Genomic DNA, 27881 nt, shown 5'->3' on the forward strand with positions numbered 1-27881 from the left:
AACCGTCAATCATTTTGAATGACAACGTGTTCGCTCATAATTTATTCGCACTTTTTTAGACTTGTTCCTCATTGCTACTTCGCGATTATGTAGAATGAAGAACCGTTGTATGTATTCATTTTTACTTTCGTAGGGGCTCTTCATTTCACGCACAGAATTCAATGTTTTTGCCTTCAATCATTGAATATACCTGTGAATAACTAGGGCGATTTTCCTCTATGAAAAGTTTTCTTAGGCCGTTTGTAGACATCCGTTTTTTCACCGGACGACGGACCGTCAAAAAACGGATATCCTTTGTTTGCTGTTAATTTTCTCGCCGGACCTATGTCCGATGCATGTGCACACGTTCATTATAAACCATACGCCACCGCTAAATCCGGTGAAAAAATCGGGCCGTTGTCCGGTCAAAAAAACGGATGTTTACAAGCGGCCTTAAGGTTTTATAGGAGTAAATTTTCTTTCGATTTGTGCACCACCGTCTTACTAAGCGATCACTATCTGAACTTTTACATAATTAGAAATAAAAGGATGTCCAAGGAGAAACAAATGTATCGATGAATACATCTTCACAAACTTTCCTGTTTATCGCGTTTATTGTAGATTTATTCCTACTCGTTTGTACTGCCATTTTGATTTTTATGATGAGCTATAAAATACATAGCATTGTAGTAATAAGCGTGCAGTGTTAATCAAAACGCGAAGATAATTTATTACATGATTCACTCGTAAGTCAGGTAGCTTGGTCGTTAAGTATTTTTTGATTTGATTGATTTCTTTGACAGATTTCAGACTCGTGTAAAAGAGTTTCTTATCGCCAGACTAATGCGATGTGCAGAAATGTTTTATTACAACAGATCTACGTACCTACTGCACTTTTCTGTTTCATCTTTTTCATGTACTTTAAACTGGTACGAGTAGTCTTATATGTGAAAAGGAGGCAGAGCTATAAAAACCAAGTTCTATAAGAAACGTTTTGAACATTAACTGGATGGGGTTAACGGAATGTATTATCCAGTAATTTGTATATTATATCACAAATAACAAATTGGTCTTGTTTAACGCAAAAGACTGTGAAAGTGTTAACGGATCATTGCGTGCGCGGTCACTACAGCGAAAGTTTGGCCGCTGTCACTCTAACCACACTCGTCAATTATATCAATCAGTGTATTGACTACTACATTTTTAATCGCCATTTCTCCTTTAATACCCTTGAAGGAACGTGAACAAACTCTATTCTATTTATTTAGCTCGCTTTTTTAAGGCTCTGTATAACTTGAAAATTACAATATCAAGACAAGAGTAGGCACTAAGTAGGTACAATTATTTTGAAAAAAGGACCATAAAAGAAGTAGGTATTTTAAAAAGCGCATTAATGTTTCATTTCTATAGTGTTAAAAGTTGTCATTTATCATTAGGTAAATTAACCTTTTACGTACCTAGACACCAACACAAAAACAGGAAAACTACTTCAATTAACTCTTAAGTTAATTTAGGTATTTGTCGTCATTATGAAACCTATATTTCATCATACAAGTAATATATTACAAATAGCTTTATTTCGTCTCACTTCCGTTCTTATTACACTTCAAAAGAATTACTTGATAAAAAATAAATAGAACTAACATTGATGGAAATAGAATATTAAAGATTTCTCGTAAAACCATGTTCCAGTTTTCTTATAATAACTAGTTTATAACTTATGGTATAACTATTGCTATTATGGGCGATTTCGATGTCAGATGAAATGGTAATTTCAGTTTGAATATTAATGTATATTATACACATTACCCTTGTATTTATGGCTCCGCCATATTGGTGCAATTTCACTGGGAAATAAGCATAAAGTCTACCGATAAGGTATCTTATGAGGCACATGTTTATTTATAAATTATAGAAACGTATATAATGGTCGATTTTATTTCCTTTCCTAGTCATATAATTTCCTGTAAAGGCGCTCCCTTCACTGGACTATTTGCGTGTAGGAAAAAAGTAAGGTTTGATGTAGAGTCTATGTCTAGGCTATAATCTACTTACATTGTAGAGTAAGGGTGTTTGTTTTCAAATCGAATATTATTCCACGTTTTGTTATACATAATTAAATCAGCGTTTTAAGAATACGAGTGTGTCAAAACTTAACTATGAACCGATTAAATCACCTCCTTATAAACTCTTGAGGAGTGAGGAATCTTACTTAACCTGGATGTAAAATAAATAGACAACAATAACTTATATTGACACGCTTAAAACCAATTAAAAACCCATATCTATTCACGACCACGTATATGGCATGTTACGAACAGTAACATAGTTTAATTGCTTTGATATTTTGGCAACGATGTGCAAATGCAATGTTTTCGGCGCGTTTGAAACGGAAAGTTTAGCAATTAAGTTCTTTTAAATCATTTCGTCAACCCTATTGCGATTCGGTGTCGTTTTCATAACCGAGTGTCGCGAGGAAATCGATTTCATTGACTACTAATCGGTTCGTTGTCACGAGCCATTGGTTCGATTAGTTGCGTTTCGCGGTAGAGACGCCCTTGGAAATGCGACTTTGTCGATCGACGTGTTACATTGGTTGACAAAACTCGTATTTTAAAGTCATAAAATAATTCTAGATGTGTGCAATAGAATACAATAGAATAGAGTCCATATTAGATTTTAAACTTTCGCGTTCCATTTTAACTAAATAAAACCCCGTCTGCAGCATAAGTAGCAGCCGAAACGTCAAGCCGTGAGTACATAATGTAACTCATTAATAAACGTCGCGTTAAGACCCGTGTCTTAATATTTTAGAGTCCATATTTTTTTGTTAAAAGCGGTTAGCAGGTATCATTATTGACTTATGTATATTGAGTAATAGCTGCCACGGAAATTGACACGTTATCTTGACTATAATGCTTGTAAGTAAACTTAACAATCACTGTCAACAAACATTGGTCTTTAATAATTAGTAATATATTATAAGTTAATGTAATTTTATTACGCGATTAACTAGGTATACAGGTTTATCGATATATCTGAAACAAAAGATGGACAGTCATCACTATTTTTTTATTTGCCTTGCGTGGCATAGCGCATGGCGAGGCCGACGGCACAGTTCGCGGACTTCACGATGCGCTTGCGCTGGTATTTCTGTCGGGAATTCATACATAAATGCATTTATAAGATAATTGTTGCGCACTTCCGTCGCCGTCCGCCGCGGGCGCAGAAATACCGTTGTTCATAAGGTTAAAAAGCCCAAAGTTTAAGAATACTGACCTATATTTTTGAGAAATCGATTACCTAGTCTTGTGTATTCATAAAAAATGAAAATTACCGTAAACAACATTATCTTATGGCCTGTCAGACGTCGGCAACCTTTTAAGATGGAAGAGCAAGGAGTAACAATTTCCAAAATTTTACAGTCTTTTAAAGAGCAACTTTTTTATTTGCTGACTTCCGTGATGAAGGCTGCACAGCACACAAGTTTGTCATGGTGTTGCCAGCTTTGAAGATTTTATTTTTGACTAAAGTAACTGAAGACAGCTTTACATTGATAAAGTCTGAAATAATTAGTGAATAAACAAGAATTAGCCTAAAAGTAGTTTGATATTAGGTTACCAGAAGATGTGATCATAAAAGATAATATATTTGAAAATAACTTAATCTCACGCGCAGGTGCCTACTGCGGATATGGATCCGCTACTCATTCACATAAGGTCGACAGCCTAGTGGGAAACAAGCCGTACTCGCGTCCGACGTTTGATTCCCGACGTATAACAATAAAAAAAGAATATCAATAAAAATATTTTCTAATAGTAGGTACCTACCTACTGGTTAGAAAAAAGTAGCTATAAATACTGACTTTCAGGGGGAATGGATTAATCGATTTATAAAAGAACAAGGTTTAAAGTTATAAATCGTAGACATTAATATTTTATGTTTCCGCTTGTACTCAATTATACAATTTTTATATTTTATCCAATCAAAATTACACAAAATCGTCCTTTCTTTTCCTTTTAATTTTAGTGGCAAGTCTGTGTCGCTAGATTAGCCTTTATAAGGTAGTTCATCCTATAATTTCCTCTTACTCAATTAATAATTTTGTTTACTGTTAGTTGTTTCTACTTGGCGGATGTTATTTGTTAGCGATATTTATAAGTTCTATTCTTACACTATCTCCCGCTGCGCGACAGTGTATCCATATTATACTCCGTACACTCCAGTGCAAAACAAACGATCGCCTTTTTAATTATTATATATCATTATCAATTTTTATAAAAAAAAACTGGTAATCAAAAAGCTAAAATTGGTATTAAATAACAATTAATTAATTATGAAAAATGAAGTGTTAAAATACATTATACTAAATCAATCTAACTTAAATGCTTTTCAATATTAATTAATTTGATTGCTATTCAATATAAAAAGAGAAAACTGTATCTTTTCTATTGCGTTAAATAAACATTACGCAAGTGTAATTATTTTGGTGTTCGTAATTATTGATTAATGATTTTTTTTATTTATCTGGACAGTTTTGACGTGCAAGTGTCATCAATAATCAGCTAAGATATTTGACGATTTGTTGGTTTATTTATTTATTAATTATACATACACCACTCAAAAATATGATATATTAGTTATTAAAAAATGTTAGGTTGCTTTTTTTGCATTTGATTGTATATGTCAGTCCTCACGGCACTGGTTTTCTTCCTTTGAGTCATGCGATACGATTCTGTATGTATGTATGAGACTAATTGATAAGCGTAATAAATGGGACGTCAAGAATGAAGACCATACAAATAGATAATGCATTGGATAGGTCGTATCCACGGAGTATCATAATATAACGGGTTTGGGAAATGTGTGTATGTACGTAGAGCTGCTACTTTCATGTTTTAAAAAATCCATAAATGTATGAAATACGTGGCTAAGTCCTAGGGTAGATAAATGAAATTCAATTAAATAAAATATTTCGGTTTAGGTGGATAACAACATGTTAGAGAAGTGGCTTGATCAAGTCGCTAATGTCGCTATTTTATTTTAATCCCTTTTAAGTCTGGAGAAGATTAAAAAAATGAAAAATTCCCGGTTAAATGTAAAACCGGGAAAACCCACGGGAAACAGTATAATCTCGCAATTCCTGCCGAAAGCATGTGAGGAGTAAATAAACGCACAGAATTAGAACTATCTGTAACCAAACATGTAGTCGGCTTACACGGCCGTTACCCAAACCCGTTTAGAGGCGCCTATAAACTCCTTTTTATTTGATACTTAACGTTTCTGCCGAGTAAATCTTCTGCCTAAAAGATTTAAAAAGAAACAATGTAACTTTATTGCAATGACTTAAACAGAAAAAGAATCGTATTACAATAAAGTAGGTAGTAATAGTTTTTTTTAGAAAATCGAATTAATTTATTCGGTGGGTTGGTGGGTCCACAACAGACCACCCCCCAAATCAATCAAATAGGGTTTGGCTAGCTTTTTATTTTGTTTCTGGATATAAAATTAGGTAGGCCTTTAGTTTCTAGCAAATAAATAAGATTAGCGTATCAAGTACCTTACTAGGAAGTAGAGCTGTGTGTGTATTTGGAAAAAAATATAAAACCGGTTAGGTAAAAACAGTTTTTCAATGTTACCTACCTCTGTTATTTGCCCCGCAATAGTATTATTTTAAAATTAATAACACCATTGTGATAAAGAAAGAGCCTTGAAAGTCTAATACATGAAGATTGTATCGTTGATTGCAATCATATAATGGAGGAGTACCGCGAGGGTGGCCTCTGAACCGCGAAGTTTCATTCACTTTGCAGCTTTTTTAATAACTTAAGTGCCTTTTGACCTCGTTTCACCTAAGTAGACCTACAGTGGTCATTCACTTCACTATAACCTTAAGTAAGGTAACAGGCAAGTTTTTAAAATTAAGTAGGTACAACTGTAATACATTTCTTCAAAGCGAGATTGAACTTAATGTAGGTACCATTTCTAGACTGCATCTCACTCAACATCAGTATGCTTACCATGAGTTTACGTTAGGTGTACTCGCTAGCGAATGCGTCAAAAAAATCTATGAAGATTTTAGTTCTTAAAAGTAGCCGCTAGGGGCGCTGTACAATCTGTCATACATTTAATGTCATTTTTTTACACATTCGCTAGCGAGCGTAACCTAACGTAAAGTCATGGTAACACACAGGTGTGATTGCAATCAAAATACCTGCGTTGTACTGCATAAAAATGCGTAAGTGACTTTTCAAAAGTTGATTTTATTGTTACTAGTTTAAGCTTACATTGAAACAATCACGTTATATTTATGTAAGATGTCCATTGTATAACATATTGTGAGTGGTCGAGCGAGTTCCAAATGTTTGTCACCGCTTATGCAAACAAATTAGATATGCAGATACTCGTGTTTACTATTATCCAACGGACAACAACAGATTGTTGTCTACGAAGTTGCTGGTAACATCGAGAGTTGATTCGAATTCGTAATAGAATTCATCAGACTTCGCTACTCGCTTCAGTGTGCCAAAGAAAGTCTATCGTAGTGTGTCTCAATACTTTATCTCAATAAAACCATCATCATCATCATCGTCATTTCAGCCATAGAACGTCCACTGCTGAACATAGGCCTCCCCCAATGATTTCCATAGTGACCGGTTGGTAGCGGCCTGCATCCAATAAAACCATAGGCTGAAACATTGGGACTCTATCATAATCATAAGAATATTTGTATCTTCTTTAGAGTTTTTTGCAACAAATTCAATTCAAGTACATTCCTTCTTCCAGATAAAAAAACCTAGTCATAAGAAAAATGTTAAGCAGTTAGTGTTAAAACGTAACATAATTTGAGTTCCAACTCACACATTATTGATATTTCTGGCCACTCCTATTTAACGTTATATCTATTTCTGTGACTACTTAATGGACTAACTATGTATTAAAATACTTATTTATATGGATTAGTCGACTGGTCGTGTTCCTCAAAGCTCAGACAAATCATGCTTGCTGTCATTTGCTGCACTTACTCAATTACTCATGCATGAACATTTTCTCATTTTCTTTTTGACGAACTTTATAGGGAAGGAGGGGCATGATGGGGTAGCGAGGTAAGACGGGGTACCGCACACATAGACGAAAATAGACGTTTGTGAATGTAAAACATTAAGCCAATAGGAAGCCTCATTCAACCGACGGTTTGTGCGAGAGAAACTGTGAGCTGGAGTGCACGCGTCTTGTGTCCACAAACGAAAAACTGTTTTAGTGTTTAGTCGATCTAATTTTTGGTAGGTTAAACGTCAACATTGTAAGGTAATTATGATCACCCCGTTTATGTCTTTTTGATCTTCGGTTACTAATGTTGTTTATTTTGATATAGTGTGTTGTTTGCAGGAATCCATCAAACATTTTATTAGTTTTTTATTTTTTTGTTCAGAGCGACCTTATGAGGCAAGATGGGGTATTGGGTGTGGGGTATGATGGGGTATAATCCTCGCCTCAAAAAGAATCATAAAAACAAACAAAAGACCAAACCCTCAGCCAAACAACACAAGAGCAACGATGAAGATGCCACATGCTTATATTGCAATGATGTAAACAACAATTTTTTGACATCATCAGAACCTTGGGTAGGCTGCCAGCTCTGTGGACGTTGGGCTCACAAGTCACAACGCTTGTGCTGGCGTGGACGATGAAGATCCGGAAGAAATACATATTTGTTTGTTTTGTGAGGACTAGCTTGTCACATCATGCCATAATTCCGTTACCCCATCATACCCCATAGTATGGGGCAAGATGGTTTTTCATAATATTCCTATTAATTATTAATTATTAAAAAATGTGATAGGTTGATTCTCCAAAGACTGTACCAAATCATAGTTAGATTAATGACGTAACGTGCCATAAATTAATGAGGCCAATAAACATATTGATTAAGCTGTATTTTTATTATTTCGCTTAGCTACCCCATCATGCCCCCCCTTCCCCTAATGTAACTATGTTTCAAATGACTAACGCCCGTATTTACAAACATTACTATGAGATCTCACGGTGCGCGTGGACGCACAGGGTGACAAATCACAGAGTTCTTTTTCTATTCAATGCTATGCGTTCGATTTGCTGCTTTACTGCTGTATCCACATTTTGGCTATAGATAACGTTAAATTCGTTCAATGTTAGCAATTTGGTAATCGGAAATGGTCAAAATTTATTCAAACCCGTTTTCTCAATTAGTTTATACACACCACTAACCACAATGGTATTACAACTTACAACATTTTCGACTTGATTTAGGTACTTTTGGAAACAAACATTCGCTTGATATGAGGAAATGTAGCAATAAAGCAGTCGTAAAGCTAAATATTACATTCAAACGCAACGCATAAACTGAAATAGCGACACAAAACTAGAAAGCGGATTCATGTTCCGAGAATAGTATTTGGAAATAAAAAATATTGAGCTAAGTTATGTAGGTATTATTCTTAAGCAAAATAAAATAAAAAGACCAAAATGGGTAGGATATAATCATAACCCATTATTATGCACATAATATTTTTCATTACCCATTTAATTTAATTGGAATTGAGTTATGTGATGCTATACCTGCTACCAGAGGGTACTGCGGGCTCAAAGGGTGTCCTTCACTTCGAAATCTATTGGGGAATTTGGTACGGACTACGGATCTCTACCTCAGATGATATAAAAACAAAGATTCCTAGTGAAATTTTAACTTAAGTCTTGTAGAGATGACTGCACATCAGATTATACATTATTGTTGTACAGTCGGCCCTAATACAAAGACATTTGACGCGAAGCTTGACGTGCCGTAGTGTTAGTCCAAAAGGTAGAAAAAAATGGTGCGAAATTTTGAGCCAGCTATAAAATACATGATTCACACGTAAGTAAACTTAGAAAAGCTTCGCGAAAGCTGCGGTGGTTGAACTTCGGGAGTTGGCAGTGCCACAGCACAGGGTGAACACACCTGTCAGCTGACTCATGCGCGCGCGCCGCTCGGGAGCGTTCGGGAGCGCTCGGGTATCTTCGGCTCGGATTTGTGAGTTACTAAGAATAAGGGAACCGTGGAAAATATTGCAGCTTTTATGCACCCTCTCCTTGTCGAGGGAGAACGATAATGAGTTTTGTAGACAAGTTTTGCTAAACGAAAGATAAGTCGATGCTGTTGCTGATATAGAAATTATTAATACCCAGGGAGATATAAGGCTTACGTACTATCAGACAGTTAATTTCATATCACCTACAGCAAGCAGCGTTGGTGCAATAATGGATCAGACGGTGGCAAATTTAGATAAGCTTTCATTGAAATCGGTTTTTGCGTAATTTTCTAGCCAACTACCTGGTACTAAAGAACGCTTCAATACTAGAATCCCATCCAATGTAAGTAGGTATCTATCTTTCAATGTCGTAGTAAAGATTTCTTTTTGCTTCAGTACTAAAGTGAATCCAATTACATCACAAGAATTTTGCTTATGTAGAGACGCCTAGATTCTCGCTCTTAACTCTCGGAAAACTTTAATAAGCGAATTGAGCAATAGCGCCATTCATAATTATGGGAAAATGTCTTCGATTAAAGGACAGGATGTGCCTGCGCACAGAAATAGCCTCGAGTAAACGCCCGCTTCCCGCGACTGAAACAGGACATTCTGGGAAAGCAGGAATATGGAAGGTCATCGGGTCATCGCTTTGAACTTTCAATTAATTAAATAGCTATTCTAAGGCTGAGTTGCACCACCTAACTTTGACCGTTACTTTAACGATAACCGGTGTTTTTTGTATAGAGCTTGACAGGTTTTTGACGTTTGTCAAAGTTAAAGTAAGATGGTGCAACCCAGCCTTAGAGGTAAAAGCATTCAAAATTGAGTGACAGATGTTACGGTCTATTTGAATTTGTCGTTTGAATAGACGTATGAATCCAGTTGGTTATTAGAGCGAGAGCGGTATCTCACTCGTAAGAGACATTATACGAGATTTTTATCTTTAGTAGTAAGTAGAGTCACCGGTTTATCGATAGAATCTGTTGTTGATACAATAGGCAGAAGAAATACATAGATAATTCGAGAAGTATGAAGCTGCACTATTTACTTAATTAGATAATAGTGATACTTTTAAATGTCGTTACAGATTACGGTTCACATAGTTTTTTGGCAGAAAAACTGTGAGAAATACTGTTGCGTGATAACATTAAACTAAATAAGTTCTAATTTGATTTGTCTCTACTTATAAGTGTAAATAGACGTAGTGATGCAGCTAGAAATCGAACGTAATGAATGACAAGCACAATGAAAGTCTTTAAATATATTTTTTTTATAATAGTCATGCCAAAAACTGTACGAGACCAGAAATTGTCGTAAGCAGCTGCACCTTTTCAAAGGTGGCGCGTGCCAAAGTTGCATCTGCCATCTTATTGCATTCGCAATTTAAGCTGCATTTTGAAGGCATACAATTGAAAAAAGCGTGTAAACAAACGATTTGCAGGTACAACAAGCTTAAAATGAAGGATCCGGAATAAAATGTGTAAATAACTTGGTTGGTAAATAATTTGGTAACTTCCATATTAATTTAACTCTTACTTGCCTGTAACTTCATGAACATTCAGAATTGTGATAAAAAACATCGCCAGTGAATCACAAATTCTTTCCAGAAAATCTTATCTAAATCGGTCCAACTGTTTTTGAGATAAATGGGTTCATTTGCTCACATTCCCTTTTTAAACACACAAACAATATTGCCCAAAATAAACGTAATTTTTCACTCAACTGCCAACCGTTGTGCCTAAAAAGGACTAAAAGAAAAATTTTGCTTTATACAGTGAAATTATTTTTAAGAATCACGTCATTCCATAGAATCGAGTTTAGCCCTTACAAATAAATACATACGGACCAACTTTACCTATTTACAATGTAAATAACAATGCACCTGACAACAGATCAGTTTTAGGTTACAGGAAATGGTAGAATATAACAACAAGCGGTAAATGATTCATTGATGTTTTCCGTATTAGTTAACTGAAATAGTATCTGAGTAATTGTATACGGTAAATTTTGATGTTCCGATCGTTTGGTAACAAAAGAGTTCCAGGTTCGTGTTCCGGAAAGGAAGAGCAGAAGAACGTTATTAATCGACTCTAGCTTGGGTGTGCCTACTGTCTATTGAACTTTTTATTTTATTTTGCCCATTGAAAAATATCAATTTGCACTGAGAAAAGCAAACTGGCGTGTTATCTACTGAATATTTTACTACAGAATTTATACTTTATGAATTAATTACTACAAATACTTTTCCGATTTTAGAGTTTTCCACTAACCAAAGTGAAGTTATTTTCAAAATACGAGTAAATGGTTCAACTACCCATTTTTCTCAGTGTATGAAGAATTGAAGATACTTAGGGTGAGTTGCATCATCTTATTTTGACAGTAATTATGACGATAACCGGTGCTTTTTGTATGGAGTTTGACAGATTTTTGACGCTTGTCAAAGTTAAAGTAAGATGGTGCAACCAAGCCTTAATCTCTGTCAACATGCAACAACAAACATATGAAGATCAACTTGTATTTCTACGTTCAAGTGAAGTGGTAAACCTACATGTTTACGAGCGATCATGCGGGTCATAAATCGATACACAATGTCGATGTATGCGCCTGCGCATGACCCTGACTTGCGCAGGAGTTTGACGAAGATCGAACTTTCGGCCGTTGACACTGAACTCTGGATTATGGCAATACTTGCTTTAAATACAGGGTTGATTTTAAATTAAAAGACAATAGCATTAGAAACTAGCAGCTAGACTATTAGTAGAGGACACTTGAAGCTTAAAAACCTTTATTACATCTAAATTGCAATATTTGGATAAATAAATAGTGTAAATGATCATCTCAGTAACCAACATCATTCTCAGAATATTTCGCGATTTATCAAAAGTTTTATCATAAATTAGTTGTTAGAATTTAACATTCACGCATTCATGATTAGCTCATTAATTTTATTTTCGAGCTAAACTCTAATAAACCTATACTTTTTAGCAAGATCGATCTATAAATGGCCGCCACGCCGCGGGCGCAGTCTGCTCCACATTAATTGCGAAAACTTGGGCAACTGAGGTTAGATTTCCATTCATAAACAAAAACTTTAGTAGGTCACTAAAATGTAAATAACGGCTTTTCGTAACAAGCGGATATCTGACGCATAGTGCTGCGTTTGCGCAATTTTACTATAACACCTTAAGAATGGCTGTTATTTTGGCACATAAAAGGTCAGAAGATAAAAGTTGGAAGAGTCTATTCTTAATGTCTAAATGAACGTAGAAACGATTACATGCCAGTAGTCCAGTCATTATAGTAAGTTCACCTCGGAATTCGAGATACCCAGCTGTAAGTCTGTAAATACGTGTATATTGACACCCTAAAAGTTGTCTCAAAACCTACATATGGTAGGGTGTAACAGTGGCGGCGTAGCATAGGTTGGCACCCGGGGCGATCACCCCCCCCCCCCCCCCCCCCCCCCCTTCACAAGTCCTATGACACCCCCTGGTACCCCCCCCAGGATTTTGGGGTTACGTACCGATATAGACCGCAGATTTGCCATGCAGATGTGCCAGTGAGTACTAATATGCGCGACTTGTGTCACCCCCTGACGCTTGGCACCCGGGCGTCTTTCCGTTCTATACATGGCCAGAACGCACCCATAGGAAACTGCTCGTGTATATTTTGTAGTGCCCGTTTGTAAATCTGTTACTCCAAACTATACACGAATTTTGCGTACTGATCGTGTATAGTTTGAAAGAGCTTAGTAAAAAAAGTCATATCCAAACTATACTCGATTAGTTTCTACTACACCACTTACACTTGACTAGAGTGTGTTTAGTTGATATTGATTTAGTAAAATATGGAATTATATTTAAAATAGCATTTATTCGATATTATTACATAAAATATTATTATTTTACTGAATCTATAATAAATCTAGATTTTTAACACTATTGTAAGTGGTTTTTGAAATTAAATTGATTAGGTAGATTTCAAATTAAATAACAATTATTAGTGTAATCATAAATTCATTTAAAATGAGAGAGAGTGAGAGAAGAAAGTTCAACGTGCATTATTAATACATTATGCGAGACTTTAAATGTTAGGTTTGTATTATCGGCCGTTTGGTGTAGTGGTTCGAAACGGACTACTATTCCGGAGGTAGCGGGTTCGATTCCCGCACAGTACAAACATTTGTGTGCATGAACATATTTGGACTGGGTGTTTTCTATGTATAGTAAGTATGTATTTACAAAAAAAAAGTATTTAAGTATGTATGTTTATTTATATCCGTTGTCTAGTACCCATAGTACAAGCTTTGCTTAGTTTGGGACTAGAAGCGCAGTGTAAAATGTCTAAGAAATTAAGGATATTTATTTATTATTTATTTTATTTATTAACTTTTATCTCAAGAACAAAATCATTTTGACATATTTCCATACCTACTTACATAATTCTTAATTTAAGAGTTATTCGAGAATTGGTGAAAATTAAATATCAGCCCCAAAAAAAAAAATCTTTTCTATGGCAGAATGAGAAACACCAAAAAATCCTTTATCAAAACAATGGCACGTGTCGAAAGATGATTCAATGTTTAAAGTAGACACGCAGATATGAATTAAGATAGAGAGGTCAATAAGACAAAATGACTAGCATGCAACTACTCGCGTATAAATTGTAATCACGCACTTATTACAATACATACATGATTAGTCCGTATGCGTACTGGCGATGTATATTTTGGCGCAAGATAATTGACTTAAGTCACTACAAAGTATACGCGAGCAGTACGCAGCATATGCGTACTGGTCGTGTATAGTTTGGAGGAGCTTAGTAAAAAAAGTCACCTCCAAACTATACTCGATTAGTTTCACACCCTTGCGTTCTGACTATGTATAGAACGGAAAGACGCGGCACCCGGGGCGGACCGCCCCCACCGCCCCCCCCTTACGCCGCTACTGGGGTGTAAGCAACTATTAAATTTCAAGGTCAACGGTCACAAAAATCGGTTGTTTGCGCTTTTTTTAGAAATATCTCATTTCCTGTGGGTTTTTTGCTATTTGTATTTATTATCAATATTGTAGAATACTAAATTCTCTACAAATTTTGTTTAAAAACTTTTTTTATACGGTGAACCGTTTTCGAGATAGAGGGCGGAGAGCGCGCGGTCACTGCATCACTTCAGGTCTACTTAAGCGGTTTAGATTTTTCATACAAAAGGATTTTCCCGCTAATTCCTGTGGGAATTTCGGGAATTCCTTGTTGTAACTAAGCTTTGAGTTTACTAAGGTACCTACATGCCAAATTTCAAGCGTCTAACTTCCGTTAAGCGTTTAGATTTTTCATACAAAAGGATTTTCCCGCTAATTCCTGTTCCCGTGGGAATTCCTAAGTATACCTACTATAACCTGCCCAGGTGTATGAAGAATAATTGTACCAAGTTTCGTTAAAATCCGTCGAGTAGCTTTTGTTTCTATAAGGAACATACAGACGGACAGAATTCTATACATGAAATATATTTTCAAAATAACTATCAGGGGGTGATTAGTGATCGATACTGATGCCAAAAATGCAATCAGTAAAATTTTTGTCTGTCTGTCTGTCCGTCTGTCCGTCTATCTCGAAAACGGTTCACCGTATAAAAAAATTTTTTAAACAAAATTTGTAGAGAATTTAGTATTCTACAATATTGATAATAAATACAAATAGCAAAAAACCCATAGGAAATGAGATATTTCCAAAAAAAGCGCAAAAAACCGATTTTTGTGACCTTTGACCTTAAAATTTAATAGTTGCTTACACCCTACCATATGTAGGTTTTGAGACAACTTTTAGGGTGTCAATATACAAGTATTTACAGACTTACAGCTGGGTATCTCTAATTCCGAGATTCTTACCTAATTTAAGCTTAAATGACTGGACTACAGTAGGTATTGGCACACTTAATAAATGTAAAATATTGGGATTACGGAACTCTTACTAAGTAACTATTAGTTTGCTATAATATCAAGCGTTTCTGATCGTGATGTCTTCCAAAAACTTTTTTGGATGAGCGAAATCTTCGTGAAAGAAGAAATCTATTTATTTAGTAAGGTACCTATACCTAGGCTACGCATAAGTAGCTTTGCAGATTCCGATGTGAGCTTTTTAAAAACAAAATAGCTTGTTAAATATTGTTAACATCTCGTTAACAGCTTTGATTAGTTATTGAGAAGCTGTGAACAATGCTTTATGAAGCTGAAAATTGTTAACCTTTCTCATTACCCGACTAACTAACTACTTAACTATAGTATTATAGTTATTTTCTGAACGATACCGTTGCGAACTTTATCTCTTTAACATCTAGTAAGTAAGACTGTTAAAACTTTTTTATAAGCTCTTTTCTCGTCTGCAGGAAAGATGTATCATTATTTTATTTTCCAAATCCATACCTAATAACTAACAAACTCGTAGTATAAAAATTATAGAATGCTTAGGAGTGCGCATTTGAATCGCTCAACTAAGTATTGATCGCGTTTTTGTGTTTAAGCTTTTTGTTTGGATTTGCGATAAGTTTAATACCTACATACCTATTTGATATTTTATACATAAAAAGATATGTATTAATTAAGGCTGGATTCGAGCATATTTTTACTACGAGTGCCACCAAGTCTACACACAATGCAACCAAGTTCAGAGGTCAGCAAGTGTAGCTTATCAAATTCTCACTGATTTCATTCACGGTTTGTTCCATTGTCTCTGTCAGCTCCCACGAGTCTAACCTGTAATTATGTCTAGATCGGCGAGATAGGCTGAGCTAACTAATACGTGCGGTATTGAATCGAATTTGAGATAACTGATGGAAATACAAGTATGTACAGTCAACGTCAAATACACTCAACATCAAATAAACCGCACCTTCCGCGACGCGAACTTTAAAGATTTTCTTCTGACACAATCATGGTACCCCAACAATATTGGTGTTATTTGAAAGCCCAATAAATATCCTTAAAGAAAAATACATTTCATTTCCAAATAAATGATTAACATATTATACCATAAATTAATGTGACTTGAAAATAGACCTCACTTTGGGCTCACCTCTGGGATCAATTAGACCAATTTTTATGGTTATAAAACCAAATAAAGATCTCACGTGTCCTCTTTAACAGACGGATAGCGATTAATCCCAACTTAACAGTTTTATAGTCATAAAAAATGGCTATAGCGTAACTAACTATTTTTTGAAGAAGTGACTCTGGATCCTTGTAAAGACACATTTTTGGGGTAAAAACCTTTCCTTTAATGAAATGAAGTTTAGAACTAGGCTTTCAAATGGTACCAATGTTGGTGGGAAGTGGGGATGCATACGTTTGATAAGTGCTTGTCGCGGGAGGTGCGATTTATTTGATGCCGAGTGTAGTTCGTGACACACAAAGTAGCCAAAAAGTTCGCAACACGTCTTTGTCAGGTGGTTTTATCAACTTTTTGGTCACTTTGGGTGTCACGAACTATTTGACTAGTGTAACTATAGTGCAAAAAAAAAAATACGTCAGACTTTACATTTTTGTTGCAAGTTAGCCTCTATTACAAACGCATAAGAAACTGCTGTGTCTAACTTGAGGTGCTGTCGTCTGTACTGCAATGTATTAGTAAATCAATGTAAAAATAGCAATATAGAGCCTCCTTTGTGAACAATGGAAGATTACAATAGAGAGTAGTAAGTAGCACAGAATAATAATAAGTATAGTACCTAGTAGTAGTAGATAGTAGAGTGCAAAAAATTAAAAAAATGGCTACGCACTTTAGGGATGATTTTTCAATCGTCAGATATCTTGTAACTGAAGAATAACCCTGTCATTTTGACATATTTTCCATACTAAAACTGTCAATGTGCCAAACTTATACTTCAGTTAAAAGATATCCGACGATTGTAAAATCAGCCCTAATAAAAGACATAAATGTATTATTAGCGTTAACTAGTAGACTCGTGTATTTTTATTTAGTGCAACGAATTGCTTTTTAATAAAATTTTATTTCAAATAAAAGTGAGTTAGAAATTAGTCCCAATTAATCTTTAGTGTTAGAAAACTGTTAACATGATACGTGATGGATGATGTACAGTTTTTACATTGGTTCATTACGTATTGTCACAATTTGTATGAAACTGTTCGTAAAATATGAAATTTATTTGTTTCAAATGTGCAACACCGTTTTATCGAAGCTTGTAGGTTTCATTGAATGAGTTGTGCGAGTTATTTATACCAACATTGTATCTCCATTGCTCCGGGGTTATCAGTAAAGGTCGTATTCTCATAGTTGATAACAAACTGTTTATTCGTCAGGTTTAAAAGAAGGAATATTAGGTACAGATTAATGCGCCAGATTGATGAAGATTAGTAAATAGTTATGAATCATAGGTCAATGTGTATCACAATTAAAGTAAAGTCAGACAAATTGTTAGCTTAGAATTTCGGAATAACAAGAAGTGTTCCTATTAGTGTTACTCGTACTTAAAAAGATCTCATCAGATTTACATCTTTGGCCTCGCTTAGTAGTTAATTAGATTTGCTTTTTAATTGTGATTTGGTTTGGTATTCGTTTTTCTTAAATCGTAAGTTAAGCTAAGTAATTGGGACGTGTAGGTAGAGGTGGGCGCCACGCCGGCGCGCCGCCGCCGCCGCGAATTTTTTCACGCCGCCGCCGCCGACGACCAGCTGTCGGCGCGCCGATACTGATACTGTACCAACTATTTGCAATTTATTCCTCTTCTATAGTACTAATTTGTGTTTCGAACACAGAAGAACTATTTTTTTATTGAGTTGAGCGGCTATTCTAGTTCAATAAAGTTCTAGTATCACTGCGACCGGTACCGATCTATTGTGATCGGCACTATTTTCCTTACAGTTTGCCTCCGAGTCCTGCATCCATTAGGAATTGCAGTATGTTTTGGGGGGCGATATGTTTTACATCTTGTGGGCTTAGGATGTGTTTGCCCAGGTGTAAGCTCCGCTTGCGCATTAAAGCTCCGTGAGAATGTGTAGTGACGTTTCATCTGCCTCTTGGCACATCCTGCACGTTCTTAATTCCGACAGTCCCATATTGGACAAGTGCTTGTTTAAGCTGCAGTGTCCAGTGAGGGCTCGAACTAAGATGCGCATTTTGATCCTACTCAGTCCTATGATCTGCTAAGAGCATTTTGGGTCATAGGCTTTTATGAGAGCTTTGGAATGAGTTAATCCTGGCGTGTCTGACCATGCTTTAAAGGATTTGTTTAAATAAATGTTCTCCAGGGTCATTCGAGCGAGACTTTTGGGAATGCCATAAAAGGGTTCTGGACCATATTGTGTTCCCTCCGCTCCCGCTCTGGCCAGTTCGTCGGCATTTTCATTGCCCACGATTCCCACGTGACCTGGGCCTGGAACCCATCTCAGCGTTACTCTGTTACGTTCTCCTAGGGAATACCCTAAGAGAACGTAACAGTCGACTCGTGCAGTTTTCTACCAACTTTGAGGTGATTTAGTTGGAGTTTAAGGCCATCAGCGCAGCCTGTCTGAGTTAATATAAATTATGTGGTTGGCAAAATTTTTCGCAGTAGTAACAGTTAATAAAGTACCTACATTATTCCAGTTGCTGCTTGGTCTAGTAAATAATTGATCGCGAGAGGCGCCGGTCCCTCTTGCTGTCAAGAAAAAAATACCCGCCTTCGTCTGGCAGACAACCCAGAGAGATTGGCAAATATGTCTCGGACGGAATGCAAATGGGAACCACAACCTCTGGAAGGCAACAAAGTACCTCCCTCAAAGTGTTCTCCGCTTATAAAGTCCGGTAATACATGAGTGCGAACTGACAAGAAAAATCTCAGACCTTTGCTACATGACAAACCGGTTTATTTAAGACACGGATAATCCAAAAAATCCATAATTCAATCAAAAAAATAAGATCAAGCATTGTACTTGCTCTGAGACTTGCAGCTATGCCTGCCTTTGATTCCTACTGATGATGATGATTCATCCGACCGATTTCGGTCATGGTGACTTAGCTATCTTAGCGGCGCTGGTGCGCCCGAAGATGGCTTACATAGCCCATCTTCGCGGCAAACTCCTCGCACATTGAGAGTACCCGCCGCCAACATAATTATAGTGAATGGCGGCAGATGGACGGGATTTACATCATCGCGTTTTGCGTCGAGTTCAGTTGTGCGCTGCTCCTAAAATTCGCGGACTCGCCTCTACACAACACAATCTCCCGCCATTCTAGGTGCTGTGATGCCAAACCTTCCCATTGTGATTTGAGAGGGCCCATTTTGCATCTTTTCGTATGCTGCTTCTGGACATTTTTGTACTTTTGTAATCTGAGGAGTTGACCGCCATGTTTCCACTTACCCTCCTCAAGTTCAAAGTAGTTAAGATTGATTCCTACTACGCTAATTGAGGGCGAAAGACGCAGGAGGACAAAGTGACTGACATAGCCCACAGAATAGCTAAAATCAAGTGGCAGTGGGCGGGGCACATATCTCGTCGAGCTGATGGCCGCTCGGGCAGTAAAGTTCTTGAGTGGCGACTACGAGCCGGAAGACGTAGCGTGGGCAGGCCTCCACTAGATGGACCGACGATTTGGGGAAGGTCGCAGAAAGTGCCTGGATGCGAGCGGCGCAGGACGTCTTTCGGCTGAAACGAAAGAACTAACGCTAAGAGAGATGGCTTAGCTAAAGAAATAGCCAAAATGGACCCTCGTAAAGCACTTGCATTTGATCTGATCACCATGAAGTCATGGTCTTGACAATGACCACACGAGAACACGATACACGAGAACCTGATGTCAGCCAAACCCGCTATATCCAAATATCAAAGTATCTATGATCAAGAGAGCTAATTTACTAGGGTTTACCACTGCTCTAGTGGCTCAAACCCCAACCAACTGCAAATCACCTGATTAGTCTTAATGACAGATACTAAAAAAGCAGATTTAAAAAAAAAACCTAATGAACAAAGGTCAAACAAGGTCACGCCGCCGACGCCGCCGCCGCCGAGGTCAAAAAGTCGGCGCGCCGCCGCCGGCCAATTGTATATCGGCGCCCACCTCTACGTGTAGGTAGTGTCCTGAAAAGGGTCTCCAACTCCATACTAATAAAGAATTAGAATTGGGTTACGAATATTGATAGATCACAATATTCTTGTTTTAAATTTTGTTTTATGTTGCGTAAAATTTGAATTGAAATAAAATTCTAAATTTAGACATACCTACTATATTTTACAGATAAACTTAACACGTATATTTGCGTAACCCGTCTGTCGCGAAAGTTGCTTTGTCCAGTTTTTGCATTAGTATGAACATTTCATCAAATATCATACAAATTACACAAGTAAATGCATACTTATGTCGAAATGCGAAGAACAGGCAAAATGCTCATACGCGGAAATGTTAATGCTAGTAATTTTAACTTTTTATAACAACTTTACAAGTAAACCTCGCGTTTCGATATGATGTAATGTGTACATTATGGTTCTGCCCGTGCTAGAAAAAAGAAAAAAATTGATATGGAAAAACCACTTTGAGCCTTCTCATCAAACTATTAACTTTTGTTGCATAATCGCATTTTACAATAAGATGTGTCATCCTCAATGATGATAATATTGCAAAGATACAACTTTTTCGCTCGTATAAATTTACAAACGATACTTGCTTAAGTGAAGCAGCAAATCAAACGGGAGCTCTGGAGCTCTGAGCTCTGAGCTCTGTGATTGGTTCGTGTGTCACCCTGTACGTCCACGCGCACTGTGAGACCTCATAGTAATGTTTGTGATGCTGTTGTTTCGAAATTGACATTATTGTCATTTAAGTGAATTTAGTTGGCGAAATTGCATCAAAAATAACACACTCGGTAATTCAATAATATGGTGTCACAAAATTATTTAGTACGAATTCTTAATTTCACTTGTATTTGAGTCAGCGTTTGTTTACATTCAGAAATCATCCAACCTTAGCGGTTTTTCCTGCCATGTGTCATTCTCGTAAATCCTTCATTTGCATTATAAATAAACACGTTTCCAGTATTCTCTTTGGAAGTTGTTTTGAATTTGCTTTCTCGGAAAATCTGCACCTACCAGTAAGTAAGTGTGTGGTGTGAGTCAGTAAGCAAACGAGATAGCTCACACACCGAACTACTTGCAAGTTATTGTGTTGAAACCCTGATAATGGTCCGTGTGTTGATGACATTCTTGTGCGCCGACGCAGTCAAATAAAGTTAGAGCTAACTCTCATTATGATTGTTTTAACCAAAGGCTAATTGCCTTTGTTTTGGGAAAATAACTTACGGCTATTCATTTTGTCATTTTGACAAAGGTTGCATACCCAAAACACCTAGTCTTAAAGATTGGAATTCTACAAAAGCTTTTGCTTGAAAATGGGTTAAAGGCACAGAACACCTAAAAGTCATGTTGAAGGCTCAAATTCTGGAAGAGGCAGACTAACAAGTTTAGCGTACCACAGGGGTTACACCAAACAGTTATTTTGACACACATTATGTGGCACAGATTTTTAGTCCGTTGTGTCAAATGTTCAAGTGAAAAATCTCCTATACTTAATTATTTGTTAGTAGTCTGGCCTCTATAAAAGTATAGTCAGTTTTATAACGATTATTCCAATTGAAAATATGAATCACAAACTTTCTTCTCTACATGAATAAATGTAACAGAGATTCGCAATTGGATTCATCTGACAATTAGAGCTGAAATATTAGCTATTATCTCCGTTCTAGCAGCTAGAAAGTGATCTGAGTAATTGAGGAATGCGTACGTATTTATTGTTGTATGCATTTGTTGCAAAAACAAACTTTTAGAAGGCGATCGATAGTAAAATCGTTTAAAATATTCGTAATTATTTAAGGCCGCAAAAAAGTAAAAGGCGATTTATTTGTGGCCGTTTGAATAACGACATTTTTTCCTTGTGCAAAGAAAAAAAATTAGAACTACCTACCGTCATTTGTTAAATAAATACCTACTTAGTAAGGACACAAAAGTTGGCGTTAGCCATTTTTTCGCGAGATATTAAGTTCAGAAAACACAAATTTTGTGACAAATAAATCCTGGCTTCACAGCAATTGCAGCAGTGGTAACTAGAGATAGATAAATAAGTTTAAAAAACTGAAGCAGCAAGTAAGTTACATAAATCCCATGTAAAGTTAGATAACAAGCCACAGGATTAGGACAATGTAAAATAATTGTGAAAAGTAATGTTCTGCATCACAAACAACGTGGGCCCGGAGGAATGCGCGCGAGTTGCGAGATCAAACGGATCGCGACCGAAATAACTCCCCGTCGCCATGGCAACTATACCCTACTGAACCATCCAGAATCTTCCCAGATCTTCGTCTTTGTTGAAAATACCTTAGTTTCGACGTAGGCTTGAAGTATTTTGTGATACTTTCACTGTATATAAAAATCCTTCTTACATACGACGGCATGCAGGCATGCTAATAACCTCATGACGAAAAGGAATCATCACATTAGCATCCATCAATAAATAAAAAAGATTCATTCCATTCATACGAAAATTGGTAAAAGAAAACTAAGGAAGAAAATTGGCATGAAAAACAAAGCCTTTTTCTTTTATAAACAAAATCGAGTAAAGTACGATCACGATATTAATATATCGAAAGTAACTTCTTTTAATTCTACATTAGGCATTTGTTTTTCTTTTACTTGCGTGTTTTTTTTATTTTCTATTTATTATTTTACTTGTTTTAAGCAATGCTTTTTGTGTTTACTTCCGTATGCTTATTTTTCAGTGAAAACTTCATTGAGAAAACTTTTACTATTTTCTACTAACATGTCTTCACTGGTTGGGTTTTATTGGCGGTGACTTATTCGGCAAACAGAAGTTGCAGTGGGAACGAGAGATGAAAATATGACCGTAAGTGCTAATCTTTTATGCATGAAACACACATTCAAGCTAGGAAAACTAGAAAATATTTATGTAAGTTTATTAACATCTAGGTAGGTAATAGCGACATAATATAAAAGTTACACTTAACAATACGGCAGACAGTCAAAACAATATGCTGTTGGAGAAATAACAAGATATACACATGTTCGCACCTGCATAATCAAACTACGTACGTGACACCCATTGAAAGACTGAAAACTAATTCAAGAAAAACTATATTATCAATATTAACAGTAAAAACTATAGTTACAGTAGGACTTCGACGAAATATCTCAAAGGTAACGGGCAACGTATTGTGTGACCACTTACTGATACAGTTTAGTCACCAACCTTGGTGATGGCAAAATGTCGAAACAGGTGGAAAAGGTCATCGCAAAACGTAGCATTGGTCAATTATTCTTAAAAGCATTAGCAATCTAAAAAGACTATCTATTTTAGATATCGCAGCTGGTCTTGCAGAACATTTCATGCTTTCAAAATGGTTTTTGTATGTCAAATGTCAATAGAATTCAAGACCTGTGTGTCGGTGTCACACTCACAGTTTCACAGCGATGCAACGACGTGGTAACGTCATTTCCTTATTAATGTTTATCAAATAATGGACCAGAATTGAGGGCTTATATTATGACAATGATGGGATGATGTGTTAGGCAGTTACTGTTATGTATTCGTAGTCCATGTTCTTTGTAGAGACAGAGTGCCATTACTAACTTGTACTTGTACGAACTCCTGAGGTGGTCAGTGTGTTTTTAATAATGAAAAATACACATAGAGTCACAGAATGATTTAAACGGAGAAAGAAATATTAGGAACCAAAAAGCTATGGAAAAAGAAGATATTTACTAAAACATGCTACAACAATGTTCCCTATATCTAAGTGTAAGATAACAATACTGCCAACGTAATGCAAATGACATGCGCATGCACATTGAGTGTAAAACAACTTATGAACGTTATTTGAACTGGGGTCAAGCACATGTATGTAAGCTAACTATACTTAACTATACTTCTTACGTCGACATCATTAGAAAGTGTGTGTGAAATCATATTACTGACCCGTGTTAATGCTGCTAAAATATTAATGTTTGTGTCTATGTTATTACCTAGGATAGGAAGAGGTTGGCGCAGTTCATTTTGCGTGCCAATTGACGCCCGGAATTACATTCATAATCGTAACATTCTAATTTTTTTAATTACTATTATTATTCGATCTATTTAATTAATAGTATCAGGCGTTACTTTGCTTTATTTCGAATCGACTTTATTTGCTTTCATTGTTTAAGTTACAGTATTTACTGTGAAAAGCTAAAGTAGAAAACAGAATACCATTGTATTTTGTTTTCTGTCAAACTACATTTTTGTATCGTCATCAAAGTTAAGTGGAGGCAGGTCAAAGAATGAAAGTGGGTCAAAAAACAGTTGCAAGTTTTTCCATAATAATGATTTAATATTCATTAAAGATAGTTTCATCTTCTTTAATTGGCCTTTAGATGCAATTATGTAGGATAACCAAACAATTGAAACGGAACAAAGTATTGTACTCGTACTCGTTTTGTTATGAACGCAGAAATCATTTGTTTTTTCGTCTTGCCACTTTACTTGGACCTGTCTTGCCGCTTAATTCTCTTACATTATGTACAAGTTAATCGATTATCAAAGGCCTAAGTAAATTGGGGACGTGTGACTCACACTCAGAGTGCCATTTGTGGCCATGTTGTGTTGACTTAGGAAGAGTGCGGGGGGCAAGTAGAGTCGGTGGAGCAATTTCGACTTTAGCAGACTCGGCATTAAGGTCTTAGGTTTCTTGGCAGACACATTTGACGTCAATGTGTGTAGTAAGTTCATCTCGACAATGCTTGAAGCGGTATGCGCGTCACACAGTCTCCTATTGTTGCCGACGACGGATCTTGTACGTGTGGTAGTTTTATAATACGCCATTGTACTCGATTGTCACTATCGTAAACATATTCTTATTCAACGAATTAATTTTGAACTAGCGTCTGCTTGCGACTTTGCCTATTGCATGTCAGACTGTAACTGGGTTTCTTGTTGGTTTTAATTTTTAGCGCGCTACCCCATACTCTCTTTTTTCTAGAATAAAAGCTACCCTTTTCAGTTCTTGTCAGTTACAAATCGGTGCAACCCTTTTGAAGATTAACCGGAACACATAGATTTATTACTTACTAGCTTTCCGCCCGCGGCTTCGCCCGCGTGGAATTTTGTCTGTCACAGAAAAACAATATCGCGCGCGTATTTGCTCACCGTTTAGACTTACCCTGGACTACGACAAACATTTTAAAACCAAAATCAGCTCAATCGGCCCAGCCGTTCTCGAGTTATAATCAGACTAACGAACATCAATTCATTTTTATTTATATAGATAGATAAGTAGACTGGTAGTTAATTATTTTTTAATTCATAAGCATTTTGTAAAAATCTGTTATCTTGACGTGACAAACAGACGCTTTTTATAGATGTGAACCGAAGTATGGGAAGATATTCTTCAAATAACTAATACTGAAAATGACAGTAATAGAATAAGTTTACTCGTAGCACAGGTACAAACAAAGGTGATAATCTTGAAATCTGAAAGTGCCATTTTTTATGTAAAATGATAAAATAATCAAGATATTGATGAAGATCACAAAATACGCACGCGGAAGCGAATGATGGAAGATTTTTAAACCGACTTCTTTGTAGAGAATATTTAGACAAAAAATAACATATTTGACTGATGCCTGTTACAACATAGTTATGGTATCAATACTGAATTAGATGATTAAGAAATATTCTTCTTTCATGCAGCTAAATCTAGCTTAGCTCTACCATTGAGTTAGTTAATTGAAACAGTCTTTGGATTTTCCACGAAAATAAATAATCAGAAGAATAAGATCGCGATGCACATAGGGAAATGAATGAAGATTTGTATCTTTTCAGGAAAAATTATACACAAATAAGGCGTTTTTGAGCAGGATATAATTTTTTTTTTTAGATAACAGAATAATACGGGACTATTCCCACGTCCCACTTCCCAGTGCGGGAGGAATGGCGACGGATTGTAAGACTTGCCACCAGACCTGGTGTGACGACCACCACCACTCTGGCAAGAGTGTAGCGACGAAGCAGAAGAAGAATTCCCACCTCTCGTTTCCACTGCTGCAACCCTTGTGTGTAGACAGGATCTACAGCTTGACCGCCAATAATAACCCAATCAGTGAAGGCCAAGTCATTGAATAGTTGAATCTTTGTGTTCATAATATCCGTTTGTAGCATTGTACGGGTTTGCGTATGAGTCATTTCTAGTAAGTGTCTGGTAGGACATCGAACTTAGTAAAAAGCCCCAGTCGTGAGCGGATACTTAAACTTTTGGTTAGCACTGAATGATATAAATAAGATAGCAAAAAGTTTTTAACTTATTCTGTATCCAAAACCTTGCCTTGGACTTCTCTGGCAACTCCAAGTAAGACTTGTTTTAGATCATCTTGAAATAAACACCTATGCAATTAGTATTTCAGCACCTGTTAATAACCGAATGACAAAATATATTGGGGTCAATGAAATATTTGCACGGACAGTCCTCGTTACAAAAATTTTCGTGAATTTTATTACAATTGAAGTATCAAATTTTTCCGCAAAGGAAATAATTGACACTGTTCTAAAGCAGTAAAGCTTCGAAGGTAAATTCAGTTGCATGTTAGCAATACGGGTTGGAATTGAATGAAATTGTATATCTTCACAGTTCGTACCTAAATCAAGGAACTGACAATGATGGATGTATAATCATAACATTAGATACGACAGTAGCTTTGAAATTACAATTATTGGGTCCAATTTTATTTTGACACTACTTTAGATAAAATATGATGTTACAAACATTATTCATCTCTAGTAGATTTCAAATTCTTATTGGAAGAAGTTTGTTTCAAACAGCAATCAAGAATTTGGAAGACGTTTTGTCAAATCCTATTGGATTAAGGAGCAATGACTAATTAAAGGCTTTATTGTTAAACATGCACATATAACCATTTCTGAGTCCTTTTGGGTAAACTTCAAAAAGCTCTTCAGCACTAAATGTCGTTGAGTCTTTTAAAAATATCGTTAAAGGAGTTTGCACCCTGATAGCTCCAACGATTTTGATTTGTCCGTGCTTCTTTCAACTTTATTACTCTTTAACTCCATGGGTATCATTGGAATGACCATGAATTTGGCAAACACGTCTTGGTGGTACTTAGCATGTGAGAGCGTATCCGTCTGCCACTCGTCCGGTCGCAGTCTTAGTACCGTTGTTGCGAGTTCAATGTATCGTTCAATTTTTAACACATGCGTCATTTATAATATTAGCCATCATAGATCTTGAGGTAACTTAAAACTCTTTTAAAACATCCTTCTAAATCTTGTCATGGTTGGTAGACAACTCCGTCGAAAAGAATGTTGTTTGGCTTGTTGTATTTAAAATGTTTTAACTCGACTCTTGATTTCTTTCGAATTCTGATCGAATGCAGACATCGTGCCAGTTAAATGTTTGCACGATACTTAATAAACTTTTCGTGGAACTTTCAGTGGTTTCGCCGAATTCATAAGCGTTCGCACACTTTCGATTCGATCACATTGTTAATTAGATGCGTAATTAGACTGTAGATACTAAAGTAACATTGAAATGAGAACAAGACGTAGACAAACATTATTTGAATAACTGGCATACAAATGATATCGGCTGCTAATAACCTACATAAGGTAAGCAAGAAACTGATAGTGTTAACCGCAGATTAGTCACGGCAGTCGCCGGTGATCCGGCTAATGAAAACATCGGAATGAATAGTCATGAAGACGTTAAGGAAAACAAGAAACCAGAGGATATACATACATTGGAACCAATACTACCGATCTCAATACATATTCATGAAAAGTAGAAATTGAATGCTCTCACTTGAATATCGGACG

At 36.3% G+C, this 27881-nt stretch overlaps 1 protein-coding gene and 1 long non-coding RNA gene across 2 annotated transcripts in view; one reads left to right on the forward strand and one right to left on the reverse strand.

Moving 5' to 3' along the window:
* The window catches only part of LOC135081629 (CDC42 small effector protein homolog), a 56177-nt gene that overhangs the window by 27861 nt on the left and 435 nt on the right, over nucleotides 1-27881 (reverse strand). The gene's annotated exons all lie outside the window — the stretch shown is intronic.
* Nucleotides 14108-27881, forward strand: part of LOC135081631 (uncharacterized) — a 93360-nt gene continuing 79586 nt past the window's right edge. Inside the window, exon 1 of the long non-coding RNA XR_010259226.1 lies at nucleotides 14108-14199. This is a non-coding gene — a long non-coding RNA (uncharacterized LOC135081631). The remainder of the gene's footprint in view (nucleotides 14200-27881) is intronic.

Source organism: Ostrinia nubilalis, chromosome 20, assembly GCF_963855985.1.
Source record: "Ostrinia nubilalis chromosome 20, ilOstNubi1.1, whole genome shotgun sequence".
NCBI lineage: Eukaryota > Metazoa > Arthropoda > Insecta > Lepidoptera > Crambidae > Ostrinia > Ostrinia nubilalis.